The sequence below is a fragment of the Choloepus didactylus genome, chromosome 22, assembly GCF_015220235.1.
Source record: "Choloepus didactylus isolate mChoDid1 chromosome 22, mChoDid1.pri, whole genome shotgun sequence".
Taxonomy (NCBI): Eukaryota; Metazoa; Chordata; class Mammalia; order Pilosa; family Megalonychidae; genus Choloepus; species Choloepus didactylus.
In genome coordinates this window covers 8,527,493-8,554,308 of record NC_051328.1, presented here as the reverse complement: position 1 = coordinate 8,554,308, position 26,816 = coordinate 8,527,493, and the positions used below count along the sequence as shown (strand labels likewise).

General features: G+C 42.3%; 1 protein-coding gene across 3 annotated transcripts in view; it reads right to left on the bottom strand.

The window, feature by feature from the left end:
* CHD9 (chromodomain helicase DNA binding protein 9) overlaps positions 1-26,816 on the bottom strand; it is a 284,977-nt gene that overhangs the window by 229,584 nt on the left and 28,577 nt on the right. The window contains exon 1 of one of the 3 annotated variants that reach the window (XM_037816042.1): positions 1,311-1,344. The exons of 1 other annotated variant lie outside the window; for it this stretch is intronic. The gene's annotated coding sequence lies outside the window, so the exon portion shown is untranslated. One more of the 3 variants, XM_037816041.1, reaches the window with a different exon arrangement.

The following is a 26,816-nucleotide window of genomic DNA, read 5'->3' as shown; positions in this document are numbered from 1 at the left end:
AGGTGAGCAGTACTATCCAAACTGACAAACTAAATTGTGATAGTGGTTTTATTAATGAAGATAAACTTTATTTAATAGGGGAGAATTTTTATGTTGCTAGGAATATTTCACATAAATGGATAAAAGTCAGAATCGTGTCAAATCCCAGGCTTCCAAGAGCGCAACTGTGTAGCACTGTTAACATCACTTTAAAAAAAAATTCTTGTCTACTTTGTTCTGAAAAGTTTTATTTTTCTTCAAACACACACACACACAACCAAAAAGCGAACAGAAACCACTCTGAGCTGCCATCTGCGACAGGCCAGTAAGACACCAGGCTTTCCGGACCGTGCTTGGCTTTGGGATGGGTGTCCGCAAAGAGAGCCCAGGAACCACCCATCACGTCCCACACCCAGAGACCAAGAAGGCGGCAGCAGCGGCGGCCGGACAGAGGCCGCAGCTGGTGGGGTCCCGGCCACGCTGCAGACATGGAGAGGCTCCAGAGGCTGCCCCTGGGAGCGAAGGGTCGCGGGGAAGACAGCACGGTCGGGACCCGAGAGGCAAGGCCTGGGAACGCGCCGGGGCGTCCCGTGCTCGGGGACACCCAGCGCTCGCGCGGGACGCCCTGTCATGAGTCACGAAGGCGAGAAAGCAGGCGGGCGGGGGAAGAGGCTGCAGGATGGAGGCAAGCCCGACCCTCCGGAGAGAGCCGAGCGGGGGTGGGGGAGGCCCCGGGCTCACGCAGGGCGGGGAAGGGGGGCGCAGCCTGCCGTCCCCGCACCGCCTCGCCCACGCCCTGCCCACCCTACCCTCACGCTATCCGACGCAACAGGCGCGGCGGCCGGGTCCCGACCCCGGGGTCTGGAGCCGGGGGCGGGGGCAGCAGCCCGCAGCCATGACAGGCGCGGGGCGCGCCGCGGGTCGGCTGGGCCGCACGTGCGGGCAGCGCCCCCTCCCCGGCTCTCCGGGGCCCGCCGTGCCCGCAGTCCCCGCTGTCCCCGGGCATGAGCCCCGCACACCTCAGGCAGCAGCAGCGTGGCGCGGCCTGCCCCAACACCCCCGGCCGAGCGGCGGTGGCAGCGGCACGTACTCACCGCCGCTCGCTGGCTCCCGGGCTTCGCCACGACTGAGGCGCCCCCGCCGCCCCCCGCCTCGACCGAGACTGACACGCGCGGCTGGCACGGCGGGGGCTGCCTGAGGCGACCACCCGGCTGACAGACCCGCCCCTGCCTCTCCCCACCAGTTGAGCGGCGGCCGCAGCTCCGCGGCACCCCCGGGCTTCCTCCCCACGCCTGGGGCGGCGGGCGGCAGCGGCGGGCGGCAGCACTTACCGGCGGCGCGGCCAGGCCCCCCTGTCAGCGCGGGGTCGGCGGGGAGAGGAGGGAGGAGTGAAGGGGCACCGCCTCCCCCGCGCCGCCACGCACCCGCCTGATTGGCCCAGTTCACTCCCCCGGCGCGACCCCACCAGCCCCTGCGAGCGGCACTCCGGCAGCACCGACGCGTCATTTGCATATTTGTGCCCGCGCCGCTGATTGGACCGGGCGCGCAGGGGCGGCTGCCACCGCGGGCGCTCGGGCCGCATGGGGCCACCGGGGAGGGAGGATCGCACTCGGTGTTCCCCTTCTCTCGCGGTCCAGCCCGACCCGGGATAGAGACCGGGGGCGGCGGAAGCCGGGGTGGCCGCCTTGCTTCAACATGGCCCCGCCGCGCCTCCGACCCAATCGCCGATGCGGTTACTCCGGGAGCCCCGGCGACCTCGGGGTGGGGAAGGGCTGAGGCTGGGCGCCCTCTGGCCGGAGCGCAGGGCACTGCAGTGGCTCGGGCTCCCCGCACCGCCCCGCCGCGGCCGCCACGTCAGGCCGCGCCCTCCCGGTGGCCTCTCCCCTCGCGCGGTCCTCCTCGCCCCGCAGCCACGTCAGGCCTGGACAGGCCCGCCCAGGCCGCGCGCTGACCCGTGGCGGGGTCGGAGCCGAGGTCACTCACTCGCAAGGCATCTCCTCGCCCGCCCGGGTCCGCTGAAGAACGACGAGGGTTTCCAGAAGCTCCTTTTTCAGGTGGTGGTGGTGGGTTCGGACCCACGTTCTCCTTTCGCGCGGAGACCCGGGTGGTACACGCCTGCGCTTGTAAAAGCCGAAGCAGGAAGAGCCGCCGCGATGATGCAGCGATTCAGCCCAGGTGCAGAGCACCTGCCGAGGAAAAGGCGCTGGGCTAGGAGAGACCCAGACCCCATCCTCGTCTAGACAGCGCGCACCCCAAGTGGTGGACAGCTGGGGCTGAAACCTTGTCTGCCCACCTTCTAAATTATTGCCGTTAAGAAGCGAAAGAAAGAAGAAAAAAAATAATAAAAGGAGAGAGGGCGACACTAACCCAGGAGTAGGGGTGCATGGGAAAACCACTGGCCTACAAAGGCGTCAGAACACCCGGGTTCCTTCTTGCTGTCACAATTAACTGAGTGACCTACATTAAATCATTCCGTGACCCAGGGCCTCGGTTTTGTAAAATGAAGAGACTGCACAGGTTTTCTGGTAGCCTTCCAGCTCTAAAATTCTACTGGCCTCTCTTTCAGGCCCTGTGCTGGCTTTTACCTGGTTAAGATTTTAAAATCCCTATTAAAATACGAGAAGGAAAAAACAATGGAAATGTTTAAACTTCAGTCAGCTTACTTTGTGTTTGTTCCAAACTCTGCTGTTTCCAATCCAGTGTGGGTGATACTTAGTATTCAGTTTAGAACTGACAGAAATCTCTTGAATTTCAGTCTCCACAAAAGTGAATTGAGCAGTGTCACTCTGCCTGATCAGAGTGGAATGACTGCAGTATACATGGGGCTGCTAGTCGCCAACTAATTTCATTCCTTATATTCCCCTAGTTAGGCCCTCCAGAGGAGATCAACATAGTTCTGTCTCCCTGAGATCCTGTAGGGCGTGGGCGGGAAACTCCACTGAGAGAAAAGTTACAGTTTGAGTCTCCTCAAGGATACTTAGTAACAACCATATACTAGGATAAGAATGCATAGAAACAGTTTATCTCTGAGCTCCCTACCCCACCTCTTACTTGAATAGTGCTGTAGTTTGCAAATTCAACCTGTTGAGTTCGAGTAAGTTAGGCCAGTGACATCTTATGATCTGGCATCACAGTTAAACAAGATATCCAATATAAATGAAAACTCGAGCTAATTTACAGAACTCCCCTGCTCCCCCGCCATGAGATGGAAAACTTGCATGTTTTCTTGTATACTGCCCTTTGAAAATTACTTACACTTTTATTGGTGATAAAGGGACATCATTATCATTAGCAACATTACTGAATTCTCCTATAATCAATGAATGCCCTCAAAAGTATGTATATCTCTGCTGGTGGAGTTTAAAATGGTACAGCCGCTGTGGAAAACAGTATGGCAGTTCCTCAAACAATTAAACATAGAGTTACCATATGACCCAGCAGTTTCACTCTGAAGTATGCACCCAAGCTATTGAAAACATAATGTCTACACAAAAACTTCCACATGAATGTTATAGCAGAATTATTCATAATAGCCAAAAGGATGGGAACAACCCAAATGTCCATCAACTGACAAATGGAACTGATATGTGGTGTGTCCATACAATGGAATATTACTCAGCTATAAAAATGAACAAAGTATTGACATGCTAGAAAATGGATGAACCTTGAAAACTTTATGGTAAGAGAAAGAAGCCAGTCACAAAAGACAACATATTATATGATTCCATTTATATGAAATGTCCAGAACAGGAAAATCTATGGAGATAGAAAGTAGATAGCGGTGGTTTAGGGCTGGGAATGGTTGGTAGTATGGGGAGGGTGACAGCCAAAAGGGATGGGTCTTCTTTTTGAAGTGCTGAAAATGTTCTAAAATTGACTGTGGTGATGGTTGCCTAACTCTGGGAATATACTTAAACACCACTGAATTGTAAACTTTAAATGGGTGAATTACATGGTGTGTGAATTATATTTCAATAAAGCTGTTTTTTTTAAAAAGTATGTATTATCTATTTGTCCCTATATGAAAAGGCCTTTAGAATGCTGTTTTAATTTTTTTTTTTTAACTCATCTGTTTTTTGTAGATCTCCTTGCTTACCATCAGGCTGACACACTCTTCTACCCAAAAACTTTCTTTCTTACTTTTTTGATGCTTCTATTACTAAGTTAGACATAGATACTTTTACTAGTTTAGACTCTCAGGTTTTAAGTAAAAAAGATTTTCTGTGGGGTTCTCCTGTCAGGTAAATACATGAGTTCTTGTGATATCCATTTTGACGGCTCAGTAATTGGTTTTCACTTATTTCTTAGATCTTGGTGGTGTTCTGGATAACTGAGGTTTCTGGATATGTGGACTCTAAAAAGTTATTGTAGAGGATGGCTGTGAATCCCAGAATTTAGGGTCTAGATCAGTAAATATAAATCTCTGCAACTGACATTAGCAAGAATCAACATCATCCACAACATCAAAATCTGGCAACATAGGTCTAGCATTCTCATCGGGCAACCAGGCTCTCTGGGTTACCAGGTTCCTCTCCAGGGTAAAGATGGCTCCATTCCTCCTGAACACCTTTCAAAGCAAAACGTCTCTCTATCTACAAACACAATGATTCAGGTCACCAGAAAGCCTGTGCTATGGCAGAAAGCAATTCTCCAGCCCGAATAAAACATCCTATGAATTTATGTTAGGTACCATTTACTGAAAATTATCTAGTTCCAGGCACTGTATTAAGAGTTTATTTTTGCTATTTCATTTTACCTTCACAACCACCCTATAAGAAAGGAATTATTATTTCCATTTTACAGATGAAGAGGGTCCAAAACCTCGCCCCAGTTACACAGCCATTGAGGGGCAGAGTTAGGATTCAAATCTAGAATTGTCCGGCCCCAAAGCTTATGGCTTTTTAACTATGTGCTATATTCCCTCCCTTCAACCTTAGTTTCCAATTATATGATTATTAAGCAACATTTTAATAACTAATTTGGCACCTTAGAAGAGGAATTCCCTGCATAGGCATTTTTGTTCAGGTCACCAAAAAGAAATATTCCATAACATGTATATCAAAGTTGGCATTTTCTTGCAAATTTGAAGAATAAAATCAATGCCCTAGTACCTGTTTACTTTGGGGAGACACTAATACAATTGAGATCTTGAAAATACAAAACTAAGGATTAGATCATGCCTCTGGAAGACCTAAAAAAGTGATGTCCACAGAATAGCAAAAGCAATCTTGTAAAAGAACAAAGTTGTAGGATGATTCAGAGTTCCTGACCTCAAAACTTACTACAAAGCTCCAGTAATCAAGACAGTGTGATACTGGCATAAGGGCAGAAATATAGATCAATGGAATAGGGTTGAGAGTCCTGAAATAAACCCTTATGTTTATAGTCAATTGATTTTCAACAAGAGTGCCAAGACATTTAAATCAGGAAAGAATAGCCTTTTCAACAAAGAGTACTGGGTCAGTTGTCTATACACATGCAAGAGAATGAATATGGACCTCATACAATACTCAAAAACTCAAAAGGGATCATAGATCTAAATGTAAGAGTTTAAGTTATGTTTTCTTGGAAGAAAACATAGGAGTAATTCTTCATGACCCTGGAGTAGGCAATGGTTTCTTAGGTACAAAACCACAAGCGTAAGTGACAAAAGAAAAAACTAGATAAATTGGACTTCATTAAAATATAAAACATTTGCAAAAGCGGCCAAAGAAAAAGTAAATAAATTGAACTTTATATTAAAAAAAACCTCGTGTTTCAAAGGACATCACCAAGAAAAGGAAAAGATAACCCACAGGATGAGAAATTTTCTCCAAATCATAAATGTAGTATCCAGAATAAAGAACTCTTACAAATCAACAATATAAATACAAATAACCCAATTTAAAAATGGTTATTTTGAACAGACATTTCTTCAAAGAAGACACACAGATGGCCAATGTAAGAAAGGAATAAGTTTCGTTTTCACATAGAGACAGCATGGAATAAGGGAAATGGAGGCAAAACCAGTTTAAACAAGCCCCAGACAAAGAGAAGAGAGAATCTGCCTGATGTAAAGAGACATGAGGTAGTATCAGAGGCGGGAACTCACAGCAAAAAAAATAAAAATTTGGGGGGGCATTGGCTAATCAGTTCAAAATCTCAATAATGAGCTAGTTGGCTCTCTGGGATTGGCTGTACAAATTAAAATCTCAAAAGATGAATTAGTTAGTGTTCTCGGATAGGCTGTAACCTCTGTAGTACCCAGTCAATGGGGAAACAGGGGAGGGACTTGCGAATTAGGAGTAGGGGATTTAAACATCGCCATTCTCTTCCTCTGGCGCGCCAGCCTCCCGCGTGTTTGGCTGGACGCCCCATCTTGCAAGATTGTAAATAAATTCTTTTCTCCTCCAGAACCGAGAGAGCGTTTATTCCCTTACAGGCACCGCTTTATTTCCGACAACTTGGGGGCTCGTCCGGGATCCAAAGCTTCGGAGGGGGACCCCCGAGGTGGACAAAGGGAAGGCGCGCCCCGCTGATTGAGCGGTCTCGGACTCCGCCATTGGGGGCCCATCTCCGGCAGCTAAAGGGCCCGAGACCAGACGCTTGGATCTGCCGGTTGTGGATGAGAAAAGGGGGAAAGGGCTTGCCTCTGTTTGACCAGGCAACTCCGTGCACGGACCAAGGTAAGGAAAGTAATATATTGCCTTGGTGGTCGGGAATTCCTGATGAGTCTGGAGCTGCTTGTGTGTGACTGAGACGTGCGACATACTGCACGAAGCGAGTGCGGAGTCTCAATCTGCGGTTCCCTTCTCCCGCGAGGGAAAGGGCCAGAGACAGACGAAGTGAAAGGAACTGAGAGAAAGAAGCCCAGACAAGACTCAGGATGGGAAATAGAGGCAGTTGGCCGGCCGGGGAAGAAGAAAAGGGGGCACCTATAGAGTCCCTCGGGGACATCCCTCCAGATAGCCCACTAGGTAGGATGTTAAAATATTGGACCGATAGCGATCGGACCAAGGGAAAGGACAAAAAGAAAATGATTAAATACTGTTGTTACATTTGGACTGAAGAAAGCATTTCACCACCAGACGTATTCTGGCCAAAGTATGGGTCAGAGGAGGACTGGCTCTGTGCCAACCTTGTAATTTATGTTAATGAGAAGAAACCCTTTTCTAAGGAGGAGTCTGATTATGCCACGTGCTGGCTAAAGAACAAAAAAACTCCCCTTTACCTTGTGAAAGATAAAAACCCAAACTTGGAAGATGAGTTGGTAGAATCTAAACCCTGGGACCCCTTATTAAGCCTTCCTCCTCCCTACTATTCCCCTCCTCCCCCAGGGCAGAGATTGTTAGAGTCTGAGGACCTAATAAGGTCCGCACAGGTTCCAGGGGAATCAGGAGGCCCATCGGCGCCAACTGCCCCACCAGATATGACCCATCAATGGTTGAGGAAAGAATTAATACAGTGCAAAAAGGATGTACAGAATTTTCCATTTCCAAAAACTCTTGAAGGAAAGAGAGTAAGGGAACATCACCCCGTTAAATCCCTTTACCCCTTGAGGGAGGTGCCTATGGGGCCAAAGGAAGTCGGGTATGTAAATGCCCCATTAACGAGTGCAGAAGTAAGAAATTTTAAGAAGGAGATGAAATTGCTAATAGAGGACCCAATGGGGCTGGCTGAGCAAATAGATCAGTTCCTAGGCTCTAGCCTATACACGTGGTCTGAACTTATGTCCATATTAAACATCCTCTTTACAAAAGAGGAGAGAGGAATGATAAGAGGGGCTGCTATGAAAGAATGGGAAAGGCAACACCCGCCAGGGCAAGGGGTGATGGCAGCAGAGCAAAAATTTCCAAATACTGACCCTGATTGGGATAATAATGATAAAGAGGATAGAGCACAAATGAAGGATCTCAGAGACCTCATTGTAGAGGGAATAAAATTGGCGGTACCCAAATCTCAAAATTTGGATAAGGCCTTTGAGGTAAATCAAGAGAAAGATGAGTCTCCCTCTGCTTATCTACAAAGATTGAGAGAACAAGTAAGGAAATATTCAGGTATGAACCCTGATGACCCTGTAGCCCAGGGAATGTTAAAGGTCAGCTATGTGAAGGGATCTTGGCCTGATATTCGGAAAAAGATTCAGAAAATAGATGGATGGATGAATAAGCCATTGGAGGAGTTATTAAGGGAAGCACAGAAAGTATTTGTAAGAAGGGAGGACGAAAAACAAAAGCAGCAGGCTAAAGTCATGATAGCCACTGTTGACCACTTGGTCAAGAAAAGATTAGAAACAGGAAATGGGGGATGCAGACAGAGGTGAGATAGGGGAGGGGGCTGGGCTGATTTAAAAAAAGGAGCAAGGAAAATGCAGAACTCTGCAGGGTGTTATCATTGTGAAAAGCCTGGCCATTTCAAAAGGGAGTGCCCAGACTTACAGAAGGAGGGTCGAGTTATACCGCTAATGAATTTTGAAGACTAGGAGAGTCAGAGGCTCCTCATCTCAGAAGCCCACCGGGAGCCTTTAGTAAATTTAAAGGTGGGCCCATATCAAGAGGAAATTACATTCTTGGTAGACACTGGAGCAGCTTGCTCCTCTGTAAATCATCTTCCAAAGGGGGCCAGGCTCTCTGGCAGTTCCCTCACCGTCACAGGGGTAAAAGGGGAGGGATTTAAAGTTCCCATTCTTGAACCTACTAACATTTGTTGGGAAAATAATCAAATCATAGCTCCCTTGTTGCACATCCCAGAAGCTGGGAGTAATTTATTAGGAAGAGACCTAATAATACCTATGGGACTGGATTTAGAGGTAAGGAATGGACGGATTGAGGTTTTGGCCCTGCTCACTGAAGAAGATGAAAGAGACATTAAGGAGGAGGTATGGGTAAAAGAAGGAAACAGGGGAGGGTTGCAAATTCCCCCAATTAAAATCAAGTTAAAAAAAAGGAAGGGGAGGTCGTGTGCCAGAAACAATATCCTATTCCTCTTAAAGGAAGACAAGGACTCCAACCCATCATTGAGGGTCTCCTTCGGGATGGACTCTTGGAAACCTGTATGTCCTCTTTTAATACTCCCATTCTCCCCATTCAGAAACCAGATGGTAGCTGGAGAATGGTGCAGGATCTAAGGGCCATTAATAAAATTGTCCAGGTTCGACACCCTGTAGTTCCTAATCCTTACACTCTCCTGAGTAAAATTCCCTTCCATCATAAGTGGTTTAGTGTAGTAGATTTAAAGGATGCCTTCTGGGCCTGTCCCCTTGATCCAGAAAGTAGAGACCTGTTTGCCTTTGAGTGGGAAGATCCCTTCAATGGGCGAAAGCAGCAATACAGATGGACGGTCTTACCTCAGGGTTTCACGGAGTCCCCCAATCTCTTTGGGCAAGAGTTAGAGAGGGTACTGGAAAAATTTCCAGTCCCACCTGAAATCACCCTTCTGCAATATGTAGATGATCTATTAATATCAGGTAAAGAAAGGCAAGTGGTGGCTCAAGCTACGAAAAATCTACTGAACTTTTTAGGGGAACAAGGATTAAGGGTATCTAAAAGTAAACTGCAATTTGTAGCAAGGGAAGTTAAGTACCTAGGCCACCTCATAAGTGAAGGAAAAAGAAAAATCCATCCAGAAAGAATCCAGGCCATAGTAGAGTTGCCTCTTCCTCAAACAAAAAGAGAGCTAAGAAAATTCCTGGGGTTGGTAGGGTACTGTAGATTGTGGATAGATTCTTTTGCATCTCGAACTAAAGAGCTATACCAAAAATTACTAGAGGAAGAGCCTGACAAGATAGAATGGGAGGAAGCGGAAATACAGGCTTTAAATGAGCTCAAGCAGGCACTGGTGCAAGCTCCTGTTCTAGCACTTCCTTCCCTCGAAAAACCCTTTCACCTGTTTGTTACAGTAGATAAGGGAACAGCTTTGGGGGTCCTAACCCAAATCTGGGGAGGCCAAAGAAGGCCGGTGGCTTTCCTTTCGAAGGTTTTAGATCCAGTCTCTAGGGGGTGGCCTGGGTGTGTTCAAGCCATTGCAGCAACTGCCCTTTTAGTAGAAGAAAGCAGGAAATTAACCTTTGCAGGGGCATTAGTAGTTAGTACTCCTCATCAAGTGAGAACTATTCTGTCTCAAAGGGCAGGGAAATGGTTAACTGATTCTCGAATCTTAAAATATGAAGCAATCCTAATGGAAAAAGATGATTTGGTCTTAACAACAGATCATAGCCTAAACCCGGCCTCCTTCCTCTGGAAGGGGCCTGAGCAAGTAGAGACCCCTGAGCATGACTGTTTAGACCTAATTGAATACCAAACTCGAGTCCGACCTGACCTAAGGGATCTTCCCCTGCACTCGGGGGAAAGACTGTTCATAGATGGATCCTCCAAAGTCCTAGAAGGAGAAAGGCACAATGGCTATGCAGTTGTGGATGGGATAACTTGTGAAGTAAAAGAAGCTAGCCGATTGCCCAATAAGTGGTCAGCTCAAACTTGTGAATTGTATGCACTAAATCAAGCCCTCAAATTATTAGAAGGAAAGGATGGTACAATATACACTGACTCTAAGTATGCCTTTGGGGTAGTCCACACCTTTGGAAAGATCTGGGAAGAAAGGGGATTAATCAATAGCAAAGGAAAAGAACTGGTTCATGGGGAATTGGTGAAACAAGTATTAACCAATCTACTCTTACCTAGAGAAATATCAGTGGTGCATATAAATGGACACCAGAAGGGACCTACTTTTGAGGCAAAAGGCAATAGGTTGGCTGATGAAAAGGCTAAGGAGGCCTCTCTCTACCCCCCTTTAAAAATAATGATCCTAATACCCTCTATCCCTAAGGAATTTGGGGTCCCTACATTCTCTGCCAAAGAAGTAAAAGAGTTGAAACAGTTAGGAGCAACCTTAAATGATCAGGGGAAATGGTTTCTCCCAGATGGCAGACAAATGTTAAATAAACAAATAATGAGGGAGATATTAGCAGTCCTACACCAGGGGAGTCATTGGGGGGTACAAGCCATGTGTGATGTAGTACTTAGACAATTTGGATGTGTAGGCCTTTATACAGTTGCTAAACAAATCTGTGAGCGGTGCATAATTTGTCAAAAAAAAATTAATAAAAAGGTTTTAAGAAAACAGGTACAAGGGGGAAGAGAGCCGGGCCTGAGACCATTCCAGAGCATTCAAGTTGATTATACTGAAATGCCACCAATCGGTCGTTTAAAATATATTTTGGTAATTGTCGACCACCTCACTGGATGGGTGGAAGCCTACCCTCTATCCTCAGCTACAGCATTGGGAACTTCTAAAGTTATCCTTGAACAAATCATTCCCCGTTATGGGTTAGTGGAAAATATAGACTCTGATAATGGCAGTCACTTTACCTCCTGTGTGTTGCAGAATGTCATGAGAAGCCTGGGTGTCACTTGGGACTTCCACACTCCCTGGCATCCACCATCCTCTGGGAGAGTGGAAAGAATGAATCAAACCGTAAAGAAACATCTTTCTAAATTAGTTTTGGAAACAAAGTTACCTTGGATCAAGTGCTTACCTATAGCTCTACTAAGAATCAGGACTGCCCCTAGAAAAGAACTGGGAATTTCCCCTTATGAAATGCTTTTTGGTTTGCCTTTCCCCAGGTGGACTGGAGAGCTCCCCTCCCTAGACACAAAAGATCTTTTTCTTAAGAATTATATACTGGCCTTGTCTTCTACTTTATCATCTCTCAGGCACCGTGGACTGCTGGCTCAGACCCCGCCTCTTGAATTTGCTGCCCATCGACATCAGCCTGGCAGCTGGGTTCTGATCCGGTCGTGGAAAGAATCCAAACTTCAACCGATCTGGGAAGGACCCTATCAGGTCTTGCTGACAACTGAGACGGCAGTCCGAACGGCAGAAAGAGGCTGGACTCATTACACACGAGTGAGGGGACCGGTGCCTGAACCAGACGATAAGTATCCAGCAACTCAACCTGAATCCTGGAAAGTGACTCCTACCTCAGATCCCCTAAGGATCACTTTAAATAGGCAACAGTTGAAAGAACATACTAGGAGGGAGGAAGGGCTGAATTAAACCCTATGTTTGCATTGTGCTCTGTGTATAGCTTAATGATGAAATTGCTTATACTGATCATAATGTTCTATATTCAAGGAGTAACAGGTTCTGCTAAGCTGGTTATAAGTGTAGTCAAAGGCTTAAAGTCTCAAACTGTACAATTTGATGTTTGTCAAGTAATGAGCTGTAAAAATCTAAAACGTCAGCAACAACTGAGTGAGGAATATAAGCATTTATGTAAGCAGACTGTTCAAATAGAAAGCAAGATTGTTGGGGGGGCGAACATTTGAGAGTATAACTTATGAGACACCTAACCCCTGTTATTCTTGGGACACTGCTTGGTGGACCACACAGTATGAGGGATGGGTCTTACCCAGGTTGGAGGAAAAACCATTAAGGGAAACTTGGCTGGAATTTAACTCTCCAGTTCAAATTGACCCCAAGGTCATTAGAACACTTAAGACCAAAGACTTAAAGCAAACCACAGAAATAGAGACAGGTTATGGAAATACAAATGCCTGGGTAGAATGGGGCAAACATACCATCCAGAGTCTAAACAGAAGTGACTGTTATGCTTGTACAACCAAACAACCCACTGTTCAGATTATGCCCTTCCCCTTGGGGATGAAAAAGCATGAAAGGGAGTTTAAATGTATAACACTCCTCTTTCAAAATGCTACTCCTGGTGAAAGTTGTAGTACGTTGTCCTCCCTTTTCCCTCCAGTCCAGAAGGGAAGTGTCAAAGCCATACCAGCGTCTCACCTCGGTCCCGGAAACCACTCTGCCTGTCTCTCCAGATGGGAAGAAGGGCTCCAGGATCTTGGTACCATGGCTTTGTATACACAGGTGTGGAATGTGAGCAAGGATAGTACTGGCAACTTCTCCAGCCTAACTATACCCCGAGCAGACCTCTGGTGGTACTGTGGGAAGGGCATCCTCTGGCCAACACTACCTGAAAGGTGGGGAGGAACCTGTGCTCTGGTTCAATTGGCTATCTCATTTACCCTGGCATTTGAAAGTAATAAAAAAAGTACCAACCCAAGGCAAAGGAGAAAAGAAAAATGTACAAAGTGTACCTAGTTCCTTCAATAAAAAAAATGTTTGTAGATAGTATAGGGGTTCCCCAGAAAGTTCCTAATGAGTTTAAAGCTAAAAATCAAGTAGCTGCAGAATTTAAATCGTCCTTATTCTGGTGGGTCACCATCAATAAAAATGTCAATCATCAGCTAAAATTTATCAACTATACCAGGGATGTCATTAAAGAAATAGCAGAACAGTTAGATGCCACTAGCCGAATGGCATGGGAAAACAGAATGGCCCTAGACATGATGCTAGCTGAAAAAGGAGGCGTCTGTGCTATAGTTGGGGGAAATTGTCGCACATTCATCCCCTATAATACAGCGCCTAATGGAACTATCACCAAAGCCCTACAAGGCTTAACAGCCTTATTTCAGAAACTAGAAAAGAATTCTAGCATTAACAACCCACTCATAGAATGGTTGGAAAATTGGTTCGAGAAATGGAAAGGAATTGCAACATCTATTTTAATTTCCTTATCATTCCAGCCAAAATGTTTATAACAGCTGGGTGCTACATAATCCTGTGTGCTCAAAGGCTAGTTCATAAACCCATCAAAACCACTAGAATCAAAAATAAGAAAGATCCGTATGATGAGGAATGTGAAAAAGCCCTTAGCAAATTTGAGAATCTAAAATGTGAAAACTAAAAGTGTTTAAAAAAGAAAGAGGAGGGAATCTGTAAGAAAGGAATAAGTTTCGTTTTCACATAGAGACAGCATGGAATAAGGGAAATGGAGGCAAAACCAGTTTAAACAAGCCCCAGACAAAGAGAAGAGAGAATCTGCCTGATGTAAAGAGACATGAGGTAGTATCAGAGGCGGGAACTCACAGCAAAAAAAAATAAAAATTTGGGGGGGCATTGGCTAATCAGTTCAAAATCTCAATAATGAGCTAGTTGGCTCTCTGGGATTGGCTGTACAAATTAAAATCTCAAAAGATGAATTAGTTAGTGTTCTCGGATAGGCTGTAACCTCTGTAGTACCCAGTCAATGGGGAAACAGGGGAGGGACTTGCGAATTAGGAGTAGGGGATTTAAACATCGCCATTCTCTTCCTCTGGCGCGCCAGCCTCCCGCGTGTTTGGCTGGACGCCCCATCTTGCAAGATTGTAAATAAATTCTTTTCTCCTCCAGAACCGAGAGAGCGTTTATTCCCTTACAGGCACCGCTTTATTTCCGACAGCCAATATGCATATGAAAAGATATGAACATCATTAGTCATTAGGGAAATGCAAATCAAAACCACAATGAGGTACCACTTCACACCTACTAGGAAGGCTATAATAGAAAAAGACAGACAACAAGTGTTGGTGTGGATGTGGAGAAATTAAAACACTCATACATTGCTGGTGGGAAGATAAAATGGTGTAGACATTTTGGAAAATAGTTTGGCAGTTCTTAAAAAAGTTGAACATAGTTACTATATGACCCAGCAATTCTACTCCAAGATGTATACCAAAGAGAAATGAAAACATATGTCCACACAAAACCTTGCAAACAAATGTTCATAAAAGCGTTATTCACAATAGCCAAGAAGTGGAAACAACCCAAATGACAACTGATGAATGGATAAACAAAATGTGAAATATCCATACAACAGAAAGTTATCCATCCATAAGAAGGATTAAGTACTGATACGTTCTGCAATATGGATGAGTCTTGAAAACATTATGCTGAATGAGAGAAGCCAGATACAAAAGACCACATATTATATGATTCCATTTATGAAATGTCCAGAATGGGCAAATCTATGGAGATGAAATGTAGGTTAGTGGTTGCCTAACTGTGGGGTGGGGATGGGGAGATAAAGAACAGGGAGTGAACATTAATGAGTACTGGTTTCTTTTGGAGGTGATGAAAATTAAATTGTGGTGATAGTTGCACAACACTGAATATACAAAAAACCATGGGAATATACACTTTAACTGGGTGAATTTTATGGTATGTGAATAGTATCTCCATAAAGATTAAAAAAAAAAAAAAAGTGACGCCTAGCTACTTCCAACTTAGTTATAGCATTGTAAACATCTAAATTCATACATATCTATATGAACACATGTTGAGACAAGAGGAAAAGACATATTTTAGTTACATTTACAAAATCGGTTAAGCAGGAAATAATTTTTTTATTTCTAATGATCATTGTATTGTCACTGTTTCAATTTCTCACACTGGGCTCACTGATTTTGTAACTTTGATTTAATTTACTGTTAATTTACATGCACTTAAATATCTACACCATGCATTTGTACTAGACTGGTGCTGTGTTAGCTACAGAAGAAAGGATTCCCATATAAATAACAATCAATAATAAATACTTAACAAAATATCACCCACCTTTATTGACATTCATTCACAGGTTGTATCACTAAAGAAAGTGTTGTTTCACAGACCAACCATAAGTAACAATAAATGTTAAGGCATGCTATTTTAATTTTTTACATATTTTATACAGATTCATAACTTGAATGTTTTATGCCCCATTGTATTACAGCATATAACAGAATTTCCATCTTTCTGCAGAAAGGAATAGTAGCTTGAACAGCTCAAACACTTCACTCTAGAAAAAGAATCTGAAACGAACTTTAGTTGGTTCAACAATGAGTAAAAACTAACTTCATATTAGCCCGGGGAGTTGTGAAATTTCCTTAACTTAGTGAAGAACATAGGTTCTTTTTAGAACAGGAGTGAAAGATATCACTAGAAAACTCTTTGGCCTTCTTTCTCTGGCTATTGTTCAAGCAAATAGAAAAGAAGGCTAGGTAGGTTTTCAGCAGTAGCTTAAAGCATCTTAAAGATCATTTAAAATCCATGCCTGCATTGTTTTCAAATCTAAAGGCTGCTGATAATAACAACATCCAAAGGATGTGTCTAGCCAGGTGGGGCTGCTCTTTAGACTCTTAGACCCATTTAATCAGAGACAGATCTTAGAGCCTTTAAGTTTTATCTAGTTTATCCCTTGCTTTTAGACAAGAATATACTTCAAAGCAGCATCCCACATGACAGTTCAAATCTTAGACTGTTCTGCTTTTATAAACAGTTGCTTGTCCTAATCTTAAAAGGTCTTCAGGAAAAAAAGGTTTTGCTGTTTTCCATGGTAAGACATCCCCGAGAATCTCATTCCCTCTCTTTGTGCATCTACTTCTCTTTGGGGATTATAAAAACTCCTGGAGAAGTTGCATCTAAATCAAGTTTGGAGGGATTGAATGCATGAGATGTGGCTGCTATCAAAACGTAAATTCATTCAGCAAATATCTATAATGCCTTTGATGTGTCAGGCAGAGTACTAGGTGCTGGGAACACAACAATGAACAAGACAGACACGGTCCTTCAGCTTCATGGCAAATTATTTTGTGACATAAATAAATACCCACTAATGAATTATTAATATTAATTTTGGTAACACTTAACCTTGCTTTACAGGTACTGTAATAGGTGAGTTTCAAAATGCATGTATGACCTATACCACTTAGCCTAGGGACTGATGAAAACCATAAGCATAAAATTTTCTAATCAACTGGTTTACTTACAGGCATTATAGGCATCTTATTTCAAGAAGCAGCCCATCCTGGTGCAATGTAAATCCATCTTGTCTTGTTTAAGCTTCAAAAGAGGGAAAACAGCACCAGGTTTCTTTTGAATACTTCTTGACTTGTTTTTTTCTCATATATTTTACATAGCCATGGCTATAATTTGGTCATCATCTTTCCATGATCCCATTGGCCAGGATTCATACCCCTAATTAGGTCTTGAGAAGAGCTTACAAAATGCATAAATTGTTGTGAGGTGTAAAACAAATCCTTTCTTTAACTGACTAAAGTCTAGTATTTTCTATTAATGGATGAGTTTTTTTCTTGCCTAATATGAATTTCTTAAGAAGGGCAATCTTTCTTATTAAGCTTATGTTTTGAAGCACTCCTATTTTGTCAGAATATCATGTCTTATGCTAAAACATTAAAGGATTATTGGAATTCTTGGAGATTTTGGTTGGGGATGCTATTAACTATAGTTGATTTCTTTGCATTGAATTTTGTGGTTTGCTTTATAGAGGATGAGTAACTATACACCAAACATGAAAGTTAATTCCAGGTTATCTGATAGGAATTTTTTTTTTTTTTATTTAAGAGTAGTGGGACCTTAGAAAATTTTGATGAAAATAAATCTGTGTAGCCTTTTTCCCTAGTTCCCATTAGATGTTAAGCAGTCATTGGCGTTGCACAATTTAGATAGATGTTTTATGTGAAAACAATGAAGGAGGCTCAGTCTGTGTTTCTTAAAGCAAAAAAATTCATAGAAATATTTAGGTCTCATAAGGCACATATTTGATTTCCCCAACACTAAAAATATTTGACAAATATTCCACCTTCCAGAAAGTTTGATTGAGAAAGAGACCTCAAAATAGTGCATCAGAGAACTAAATTCTTCTGAAAAGGGGCCAATTCTGCCACACTGATAGCCCAAACTAAGCCTGTTTTCAGATGATGGTTAGCAACAGGATAAAAGACTAAAGAATTAGGCAAATCCTCTGCATATCAAATATATAATTGACAGAATTTTCATATTTTCACCATTAACTGGTGTCATGTAGAACAGCCTATTTTTTCCCTCAAATTCAGACCATTCTTAGCAATTTTGGGCTAATAACATGGACCCCTCTTTGTCCAGCACATAGTAGTACCTTGACTCCTTGAGGTTTCCCTTTGTGTCTCCTTTGCAGACCATCTAATATTTGACAAGGATATTCTGGGTAATTTGTGTACACTATAAGAAATATCAGGCTGGCACTTGATCACTATCTGCCACCCCTCGTTTTAGAAAGTGACTAGAGTCTTTTCCTTCATCAACACACCACCCTCCTTGTCTCAGGGACTTCTCCCTACTATTTTCCCTCTGCCTTATCACTGGTTCTAGGTAGAGCTTCCTCCTCCTTCAGGTCTCACAAAATTGGCTCCTCAAGAGAGGGCTTCCTTGACCCCTAATTATCCAGTTTGTTTCCTGCTTAACAGTTATCACAGTCCTGCATATGTATTTGTTTATTACTTGGCTCCACCCACTAGAAAAAAAGCACCTTGCAGCCAAGTCAGGCTGTCTTGTTTCTAGCAGTTACCAGCACCTGGATCACAGGTGCTCAGTTAAGTGTGTATTTTACGCTGAATGAACTAGTCACCCAACATACTCGTAATGTTCTGGCGGAAGGTGCTACTCTCATTCGAGGTTATCCTACCTGGTTTTGAACAAGACACTGGAAGCCTCTACCAGAGGCTCTCAAACCTGCCCACACGTTAGAATTAGTTGGCAAACTTAAAAATTACCTTTGTTCAGACCCTGCCCTAGAGTAGGAAAGTATTGCTCTAAGTGACATAGAACTGAATCATCACCTGGCGTTCAAGTAGTTATCCTCAGGAAGGGTCCTTCCTGTGTCATTTAGGTCTAGGGCACCCCGAAGTGTTCTTCAGACTACTCCTGTGGCTTCTAGATACTTGCCTCATTATCACAAAGGAGTGGAAGCAAGCAGAAACCAGATGAAAAGTTAACCTTTCAGGAAAGAGAAAAGGCATCCAAGTAACCTGGGTTCTACTATTGGTCAGTACTGGCCATTGAAACCTCACACTACAGGGGGAAATTTCCAGCACACTTCTCTCTTCCTTTTTAAGAGAAAGTCATTACAAATTCCTTCATTTGACTGTAGAAGCCCCAGCCATAAATAAATTGAATGAATGAATGAATGAATGAATGAAGCATACACTTGGGCTGCAAAGCAAACAAGAAACAATATTCACAGAACAGGGAAGTATCCAAATTCCATCCTCTTCCCTGGAAGAAGCAGAGACCAAATAGTGGTGGACTCAGAACCACTTGTTCATTTTTCTTGTTATTGCAAACTCTACATTTTAAGGCCTTACTGATAATTGAGACCTCTAATTTTTTTTTAAAGGAAAACACAATCCTTATTGATTTTTTTCTCAAACAATGCAGTTAATAAACTGCTTTTCAAAATCACCATCATAAATGCTAACAAAAACCAGGCTTATGTTGAAAGTCAATTGGAACCCATAACCTCCCGTCCATTCAGAAAAGCCAAATGAATATAAGAAAGGACAAGAAGTGGAGCTATCTGAGTTGTAGTACAAGCTCTACCCTTTGCCAACAGATTGAGAAGCTATTTTTCTTCCCTGTGAAGTGAGAATCGTAACACCTATGCAGCCTGCTTCATATTGTTGTTTCTTATAATGTTCATAAACATTCTCTGAAATGTTAATGTGCAAATGTAAATTACTGGTCTTCTGTCTTGTGGGTGAACTTCAAGGAAAAAAAAATCACTGGTTACAGTAATTAGTAATATTGTCCTAGGATATACTATGTGCCCAGCAAAGTGCAGAACAAAAAATTGTCCATAACAAATACTTGTTTGGAGACACACTCTTAGTATATACCCACCCCAAGGGAAACCAGACCAATTAGACTACAACAGGAGGTAGGTCAACAAACAGGGAAAGGAATTTCTTTTGCAGGAGAGACTCAGCTCAGCCAGGTGCAGGCAAAAAAACATTTAAAAACCCACTTATTCACACCTCCCCAAAGTCTGTTTCTACACACACACACACACACACACACACACACACACACACACACACACCCCACACCCCACCCGGATCTAAGTTCTTTCATTTCCCACTGAAGATGTTCAGGACATGGAAAGGGCTATTTAAATTCAGAAACCTTCTTATCAGTCAAGATTAGAGCAACAAACGTGAACAGCTGTGAGTTAACAAGCTTCAATTTAAGGCTTTCAATAGTGAAGAGGATCTGCAAAGTTGAAAGCAGTTTTGCAGGTGATCCCAGGACAGCCTAACACAGGGGAACGCCTGCTTCCTGACCTCAAAGCCACAAGCAACCTTAGAGCTTGTCTGGTTGAGAGGAAGGAATAGGTTGGAATCCTGTGCGGTCAAGGCAAGTCTTGAACCTCACCCAGTCTTAGTTTCTTTATTAGTAAAACAGAGACAAAAACATCTTCCTTGCAGAATTAATAATCTGAAGTTTAGAGATGATATACTAAAGTTAGCACATATTATGTTATCAATAAATTATAGCTAATTTCTAAAATTCTCTTCAGTGATTTTCAAATTTGTTCAAGTGGCAAAGCACCAGGAATTGGAGATCGCTATGAAATACTGATATATTTTATCCAATCGTATGAGCCAGGAAAACAGGTTTAGTACCAAATACGACTACATTGTATATGTTAAATATATCACAAATAAGAGCAAAGAGAATTCCCCTAAAAGAGGTATTGAATGTATCAGTTTCCCCATACTATTTGTTGACTATTTGTTCATTTGATTTATGTCAGGTTGCAATTATAAGCAATAAACAACAGTAGGTAAGTAGAGAAAATATCTACCATTCAATTTAGTTGCAGGCCTCATAGAATTTGTAAATCTCTGCTAATAATATATTACACTAGAGCTGATCAACTAATCCAACGATTTTGAAACTTTTTTGAAAGCAGGGAAACCCTTTCTCCAGGAAGAGTTTTTTGTTTTCTTTTGCATTGGATTTTTTTTTTTCCCCTTTGGCAGAAGCTCAAAATGTAAAACAGAAAAGCCTTCCCCAAAGGGAAGACAGAACAAAGGCTGAACTGCTCTTCTGCAAGGTCCGAGATACCCCACTTTTCCCCACCCCTTGCAGGCATCTGTGAAGACTTCCTGGGTACATTTTGAACACCCTTAAGTCCAGCCCCCTTATTCTGCAGATGAAGAAACTAAAGCTCAGAGTTGCTGAGGGATTTACTCAAGTTTGCATAGAGAATTTATGGGAGAACCAAGTCTAGGACCCAGGCCTATGACTTCTTAGTTCAACATTTTCCCCCACTCCACCAGGACCACTGAGTCACTAGTTTTTCCAAAATAACGTATTTGTTAAATAGGTAAGGCAGAACCTTGGCAAAGGAGTCAACTTGCTAGGGGTTAACTACCTTAAAAACCTTCTCAAACTATCAAGGTGATCAGATGTCCTTCCTTTGTCTACTAAAATTATCTGTTTATGTCAGAGATCATAAGTTGGCCCGCAAATTATATTCAACTGTTTTGAATTAGTTGCCAGCATTTAAAAGTCAGAAGATTTTGCCTAAAAATTTGGATTTCCAGCATAAGTTGAAAAATAAGAAATTCTAGTAACATTGAACTCTGATCCCAAGTGATAATCAGCAAGGACTGAGTAGAGGTATGTACTCTTCAGTTTGTCACTGTCCCCACCAATCCCTAATGATTCATATATGCTTTTATCATATTGCCTGGCTCCTGAAGTCATTTGGCTTTGTGATCCCTGGTCTAAAACTTATATCTACAGAAGCATTTTTGGAAACTGAATGTAAGAACAAGTAAAACTAGGAGACAGATATAGAGGACAGTCTAATTTCAAAAGATGACGCAAATGGCTTGTATGGTATATGAATATATCTTAATAAAATTGCATTTTAAAAAAAAGATGAATCAAATGCATTGTAAATAATACTGCTTTTCTGCAAGGGTTAAGAAGGAAGCTTTCAGGGTTACCTTCTTGACTCATTTATTTTTCTGGGAGCTGTGAAATTAACCACAGATTAGTAGAGCTATAAGTCCCCGAACTGCTTTCCTGTGTGTCCCCATTTATACCACTATCTACAGCGCATCTCCAAGCACTCCTAGCCTTCAGGAGAGGCATTATTAGAGCACACATCATCCTGTTTTCTGTGTCCCAGGGCACCTCACTCAGCATCACTGTTAGGAGGAGCTGGCCGAGAGCCCTGGGATCAACCCCAGCACTGGGACAACATGGGCATGGCCTGAGAAATGGGAGCTATTCTTTTTTCCTTCAAGATGCTGGATCAGTGTTTTATTATTATTATTCAGTTTTACTGAGATATATTCACCTACCATACAATCATCCATGGTGTACAATCAACTATTCATAGTACCATCATATAGTTGTGCATTCATCACCCCAATCAATTTTTGAACATTTTCATTACTCCAAAAAGAATGAAAATAAGAATAAAAAATAAAAGTAAAAAAGAACACCCAAATCATTCCATCCACCCTCCCCCCCATCCAAGCTTATTTTTCATTTAATTATTGTCCCCATTTTTCTACTCATCCATCCATACCCTGGATAAAGGGAGCGTGAGCCACAAGGTTTTCACAATCACACGGTCACACAGTGTAAGCTGTATAGTTATACAATCGTCTTCAAGAGTCAAGGCTGCTGGGTTGCAGTTCAACAGTTTCAGGTATTTCCTTTAGCTATTCTAATACACTAAAAACTTTTAAAAAGGGATATCTATGTATCACATAAGAATGCCCTCCAGAGTGACCTCTCGACTCCAATTGAGATCTGGAGTAGTTCTTAAGAGGAGGTTCAGTTCTGTTTTCCAGCAGTGACAGTCCAGACACTCATCTCACAGTCTTCCTCCCTGCACCTCCCAAGATTTGTCTCTCCAACCATACCTCCTCTTTTTCAATCACCTTCCTCTCCTCCTCATTAAAGGGTACAAAGGTATCAGATAAATGAATTTACCAAGAAGTTTTAATAGTGGTTTCTGTAATTTTTTGTTTGTTTGTTTTTGCTTTAGCATTTTAACTTATACCTGATAGAATTCTAGGGAACATGATTAGTTGGTGTAAAGAACATTTGGGGGATAAAAATACTTTACCTTCAATTATGCCACAAAGGAGGAGGTTTATTTCTTTGCCTGAAAGGCCACCATTGCATCACCTCCCTTCCTTGAGGACTTTGTTCAAATGCTACTTTCTCAAGAGACCTTCCCTAACCACTTTAAATTAAAATTGTCACCCTCCCCCCTATACTCCACACTCCTTATTGCCTTTCCTGCTTTATTTTTCTCCATATCATTATCACCATTTACCATACTATGTTTTACTTATTTTTGTTTGTTTGTTTACTGTCTTTCTCGTTCCACACAAATGTAAGCAACATGGGATAGGGATTTCTGTCTCTTTGCTGCTGTGTGTTCTCAGTGATGTGGCAGTACCTGGCCCATAGCAGATACTCAATAAATATTTGTTAAATAAATGAACTTGTCATGTCTGAGTCCTGAGAACAAGATGACAATTATTTTAATAGTTAATCAGACACAAAATAGAAGTTGATGGTGAGGGTAACTATTTATTTTAGAGCTGGGAGCTCAGAAGTTAAGAGAACTTTTGATGTCATCTTTCCTTTATGTATGTATCTTTTGCAATGAGCATATGCATTTCCTTTCTTAAATATTTTCAAGGAGGGGATACTTTAAAAAAAAAATCTAGAATGGGTGTAGGATAGCCCATCTGGAAAGCAGGATGCTGAATGAAATGACTTCTTTTCCTCCTAGATGTTACAGGTAACCACACCAGAAGTTTGTTGTGTATATGGGGGTAGGGGTGGAGGATGTGTGTGGGTGTGCATGTGGTGGCTTCCATCTTTAACTAGATTATGAACCTTTCTTCCTTTCCTTTCAGCTAACAATGATGGTGTTCAGTTCTTTATCTCAACTGTGTCCGATCTCTTTTCAAATAAGATCTAATTTGAAAAAGCAGCAGAGGATGTTCCTGGCTACTTAAGTCTGCAGCATGACTTTCCAGCTGTCCTTTGGGAAACAGCTGTTTATAATTTTATTGTTGGTATTTATGTTTTCTTACCAGGCTTCTTTGACTTCCCCAAGCAATACACTTGGGAAACTTTGGACCATTTCCCAAGTACGAACATCATGAAGCCTGAACTTCTGGTTCAAGTGTTCTAACCTGGCACCAAGGCCAGAACACAAATTAACTGATGGATCCTAGAGCAGTTTACATTCACCGTGGCAACACACACGCCATTTATATTGAACTAAATGGACAATGTGCTGCAGAGAGGAGAAGCAGAAGAGCAAGAAACAGTCTGATCATGTCAGTACAAGAAAATAACCTATTTAGAAGAGTTCTTATCACTCTTGTGACCAAAGAGAGATATCACCAGGAAAATTTTAAGACCCGGAGCATGTAAGATTAGGTTATTAACCCCCAGATCAAAGGCACTTAGAACAGAGACAAGGAATAACACTCCTTTAAGTACCTGTACTTACAAAATTTCCCAGACATAATCTCATAGTACAATTTCAATTCTGGTCTCTATTAAAAGTTGCAAACTATATCCTACAGAATAACATACATATAAGGTGATTCATTGCAGTACTGTTAGTATGGCAAAAGCTTGGAAACAACCTAAGCAACCATTTTAGAGGGCAGGTTAACCAAATTATGGAACACCCATACAAAGAAATACAGAGAAACAATTTTTTAAAAAATGAGAACGCCCTTTATGAACTGAATTAGAATAATCTTCAAATAAGAAAACCAAGGTGTAGGTTAATATAGTATGCTACCATGAAGAAAAAAAAGGCAAAACAAGAATACATACATACAAATATGTTTTCTTGTATACACATGAAATATCTCTGAAAGGGTGTATAAGAAACTGAAATCATTGACTTCTGGAAGGGGGCAATGGATGATGGGAAACAAGGGGTTGAAGGAGACTCTTCACTATACATCCTTTTGAATTTTGAACCAAACAAATGTATCCAAAATAAATAAAATTACTATTTTAAAGAGAAATAATATTATATTAAATGAGATTAAAGAAATTAATTAAGTCCTTAATCTAGAAGGCATGTTGAAGGAAATCCACTATAATATTTTTGCAACATTTCTATGGGTTTGAAATTTTTTCAAAACAAGATTTATTTTCTTAAAAATGAAAGAGAACATCTGCTTTAGGGTAATGAGTTGGGTGCTTCCAGCTAGAGGCCGTCAAGGAAGGAGAAGTGCCACAGATAATTTGCTTGCTTCAGAGTTATACTTATATTGGCCTGAGAGCCTGAAGACAGAGTGGAAATCCCCTCTTTGTTGCCATCATGAAACGGGTTTCCAACACGGGCAATGCAATTTCTGACTGTGCCCATGGAATCCAACAGACCCAACCTCCTCTATCTCAATGTGGCCAACTCCCCCTTGTGTTGGTTAAATACATGGGGGGAAATGGAAATGTCACAGCTCACCCTTTTCCGCCATGCTTTGACAACAGAGCAGATAAAGTACCACACATTTAGGGAAGGAATGAAACATAGTCAAAGTTTAGATTTTGAAAAACATCCCTCGGCCCACCCCTGGGAACAGAAGCAGCCCCTTGACAAAAAGGTACTGCTCTGTGCACACCTAGCAAGCATCATGTGCAGCGAAGCGATTTATAATACAGAGAGTCTTTGGTGAGAAGGAAGGGGCATGGAGTAGGAGTCAACATATTTGTGATCCAGTCCTGACTCCATCCACACACTTGTCATATGACCTTAAGCCCATGAAGCCTCCTTTGTAAAATGGAGTAACAGCTGCCTCACTGACCTTCCTGGGTGTTCTGAAGGACCAAAAGATAAAAATGGATACAAAAACATTTCGAAAACTGTAAGGCACTAGAGACCAATGTTAGGTTTGTAAAAACAAGAAAAAGTGCTTTTTGATGATGATTGAATCAGAGGAGCAAACATGATCCTGAGGATCAGACAGATTAGAACTTGAATTGCGGCCCTCTCCCCTCATCTGCTGTGTGACCTGGGGCAAGTTGCTTAGCCTTTCTGAGCCTTACTTTCCTCACTTCAAAAATGAGGTTAGTGCTGCATTCTTAACAAATGGCTTTGAGAACAAGTGAAGGAACCTATATAGAGACACTCAAGTATGCAGAGAACTCTCTGGTGTGAGTTCCTTTCCCATGTACGTTCGGCAACAAATCACCATTTCAATGAGTGACACTTCATTGATTTGCTCATTCATCAAGCTCTCTGAACCATATGCCAATTTTTTGGAAAATCTAAAACTGTTCTAAAAAATAAAAGATTAATTAAAAAAAAGTATTGAGGGTGTAGAGTGTAAAGATTAAGAAGTGGGACTCTGGAGCCAGACTGCTTGGGTTTGAATCCTGGCCCTGCCCCTTACTAGTTGGATGACCTGGGGAAATACATGTAGCAGCCTGTACTTCACTTTCCTCAACTATAGTCTATAAGCACTATGCAAATTTTTGCTATTAATATAATAATAATTTTTATTAATATTAGACATTGTACTCAACAATGGAAATACAGTAGTGACCAAGGCGGTTTTGATCCCTGACTGCATGAAGCTTAAGGGAGAGGCTCTGAAATCACCTGCCACTTACATCAAAGCTAAAGAAATTTGGGACAAAGTGGTTGAGTGATTCCACCAAGACCATGCAGCTCGTTATTGAGAGAGAACTAGTGAGGGCTCTCTTAGGAAAAGGACTACATAATTATGAACTAGTTGCAAGGTAGGAAAGGCTGCATGTAGTGAAGGGCCCTGAAATTTTAGTGTAATTAACTTCCTGTTAAATCTAGCTCTGCTCCAAGAGTGTCCTAACTTCCTTTCTCCCTCCTTCCTCCCCACTGTCCCTTCTTTCCTTCTTCCCTTCTTTCTTTGCATCATCTAACATGCATCCATCCTACCATCCAGCACCCACCGTGTGCCAGGCAGTATCTTCCTAAATTTATATCCTGATGACAAAACTGGACTTTACTCCAGTCTGCAGATTTTTATCCAAATTAGGATAAACACAGCTTTTCTTGAGATAAAGGGGGAAAATGATATACAAATAACATGTGGGTGGTGTAGAAACACACTGTGTGGGGCTGCTGGTTAGGTAGTAGACCATAAAGTAACCAG